Here is a 3,202-nt window from a genome sequence, read left to right as displayed (position 1 = left end):
CACCTCGTACATGCGCGGCTCCGCTCCGTACACCTCGTACACACACACGGCTTCGCTCCGTACACCTCGTACACACGGCTTTGCTCCGTACACCTCGTACACACACACGGCTCCGCTCCGTACACCTCGTACACGTGCGGCTCCGCTCCGTACACCTCGTACAAAGCCGGTTCCGCTCCGTACACCTCATACAAAGCCGGTTCCGCTCCGTACACCTCGTACACGCGCGGCTCCGCTCCGTACACCTCGTACACGCGCGGCTCCGCTCCGTACACCTCGTACACGCGCGGCTCCGCTCCGCACACCTCGTACACGCGCGGCTCCGCTCCGCACACCTCGTACACGCGCGGCTCCGCTCCGCACACCTCGTACACGCGGGGCTCCGCTCCGTACACCTCTTACACGCGCGGCTCCGCTCCGAACACCTCGTACACACGCGGCGCGGCTCCGCTCCGTACACCTCGTACACGCGCGGCTCCTCTCCATACACTTGGTAGACACGCAGCTTCATACACCTCGAACACACGCTGCTCTGCTCCGTACACCTCGTACACGCACGGCTCCGCTCCGTACAACTCGTACACATGCGGCTCCTCTCCGTACAACTCGTACACATGCGGCTCCTCTCCGTACACCTCATACACACGCGGCTCCGCTCCGTACACCTCGTACACACGCGGCTCCGCTCCGTACACCTCGTGCACACGCGGCTCTGCTCCGTACACCTCGTGCACACGCGGCTCTGCTCCGTACACCTCGTGCACACGCGGCTCCGCTCCGTACACCTCGTGCACACGCGGCTCCGCTCCGTACACCTCGTGCACACGCGGCTCCGCTCCGTACACCTCGTGCACACGCGGCTCCGCTCCGTACACCTCGTACACGCGCGGCTCTGCTCCGTACACCTCGTACACGCGCGGCTCTGCTCCGTACACCTCGTACACGCGCGGCTCTGCTCCGTACACCTCGTACACGCGCGGCTCCGCTCCGTACACCTCGTACACGCGCGGCTCCGCTCCGTACACCTCGTACACGCGCGGCTCCGCTCCGTACACCTCGTACACGCGCGGCTCTGCTCCGCACACCTCGTACACGCGGGGCTCCGCTCCGTACACCTCTTACACGCGCGGCTCCGCTCCGAACACCTCGTACACACGCGGCCCGGCTCCGCTCCGTACACCTCGTACACGCGCGGCTCCTCTCCATACACTTGGTAGACACACAGCTCCATACACCTCGAACACACGCTGCTCTGCTCCGTACACCTCGTACACGCACGGCTCCGCTCCGTACAACTCGTACACATGCGGCTCCTCTCCGTACAACTCGTACACATGCGGCTCCTCTCCGTACACCTCATACACACGCGGCTCCGCTCCGTACACACGCGGCTCCGCTCCGTACACCTCGTACACACGCGGCTCCGCTCCGTATACCTCGTACACACACGGCTCTGCTCCGTACACCTCGTGTACACGCGGCTCTGCTCCGTACACCTCGTGCACACGCGGCTCCGCTCCGTACACCTCGTACACATGCGGCTCCGCTCCGTACACCTCGTACACACACACGGCTCCGCTCCGTACACCTCGTACACGCGCGGCTCCGCTCCGTACACCTCGTACAAAGCCGGTTCCGCTCCGTACACCTCATACAAAGCCGGTTCCGCTCCGTACACCTCGTACACGCGCGGCGCGGCTCCGCTCCGTACACCTCGTACACGCGCGGCTCCGCTCCGTACACCTCGTACACGTGCGGCTCCGCTCCGCACACCTCGTACACGCGGGGCTCCGCTCCGTACACCTCGTGCACACGCGGCTCCGCTCCGTACACCTCGTGCACACGCGGCTCCGCTCCGTACACCTCGTGCACACGCGGCTCCGCTCCGTACACCTCGTGCACACGCGGCTCCGCTCCATACACCTCGTGCACACGCGGCTCCGCTCCGTACACCTCGTACACGCCCGGCTCCGCTCCGTACACCTCGTACACGCGCGGCTCCTCTCCATACACTTGGTAGATACACAGCTCCATACACCTCGAACACACGCTGCTCTGCTCCGTACACCTCGTACACGCACGGCTCCGCTCCGTACAACTCGTACACATGCGGCTCCTCTCCGTACAACTCGTACACATGCGGCTCCGCTCCGTACACACGCGGCTCCGCTCTGTACACCTCGTACACACGCGGCTCCGCTCCGTACACCTCGTACACACGCGGCTCCGCTCCGTACACCTCGTGCACGCGCGGCTCCGCTCCGTACACCTCGTGCACGCGCGGCTCCGCTCCGTACACCTCGTGCACGCGCGGCTCCGCTCCGTACACCTCGTGCACGCGCGGCTCCGCTCCGTACACCTCGTACACGCGCGGCTCCGCTCCGTACACCTCGTACACCTCGTACACGCGCGGCTCTGCTCCGTACACCTCGTACACGCGCGGCTCCGCTCCGTACACCTCGTACACGCGCGGCTCCGCTCCGTACACCTCGTGCACACGCGGCTCCGCTCCGTACACCTCGTGCACACGCGGCTCCGCTCCGTACACCTCGTGCACACGCGGCTCCGCTCCGTACACCTCGTGCACACGCGGCTCCGCTCCGTACACCTCGTGCACACGCGGCTCCGCTCCGTACACCTCGTGCACACGCGGCTCCGCTCCGTACACCTCGTGCACGCGCGGCTCCGCTCCGTACACCTCGTGCACGCGCGGCTCCGCTCCGTACACCTCGTGCACGCGCGGCTCCGCTCCGTACGCCTCGTACACCCGCGGCTCCGCTCCGTACGCCTCGTACACGCGCGGCTCCGCTCCGTACACCTCGTACACCCGCGGCTCCGCTCCGTACGCCTCGTACACACGCGGCTCCGCTCCGTACGCCTCGTACACACGCGGCTCTGCTCCGTACACCTCGTACACACGCGGCTCCGCTCCGTACGCCTCGTACACACGCGGCTCCTCTCCGTACGCCTCGTACACGCGCGGCTCCGCTCCGTACACCTCGTACACGCGCGGCTCCGCTCCGTACACCTCGTACACACACGGCTCTGCTCCGTACACGCGCGGCTCTGCTACATCCACACTGTAAACCCCTCCTGACCCCACACATATACTTCAGCTCATCCAGCACCATGACAACCAGCACAGCAGAGTCCTGCATCCACTGAGGCCCCTGATCATGTGACCCCTGACTCCTCCCCTCCT

This window comes from Phyllobates terribilis, unplaced genomic scaffold (genome assembly GCF_046119375.1).
Source record: "Phyllobates terribilis strain yellow unplaced genomic scaffold, ASM4611937v1 Scaffold_30__1_contigs__length_15301838, whole genome shotgun sequence".
Lineage (NCBI taxonomy): Eukaryota > Metazoa > Chordata > Amphibia > Anura > Dendrobatidae > Phyllobates > Phyllobates terribilis.
This window is presented reverse-complemented; position numbering follows the sequence as displayed.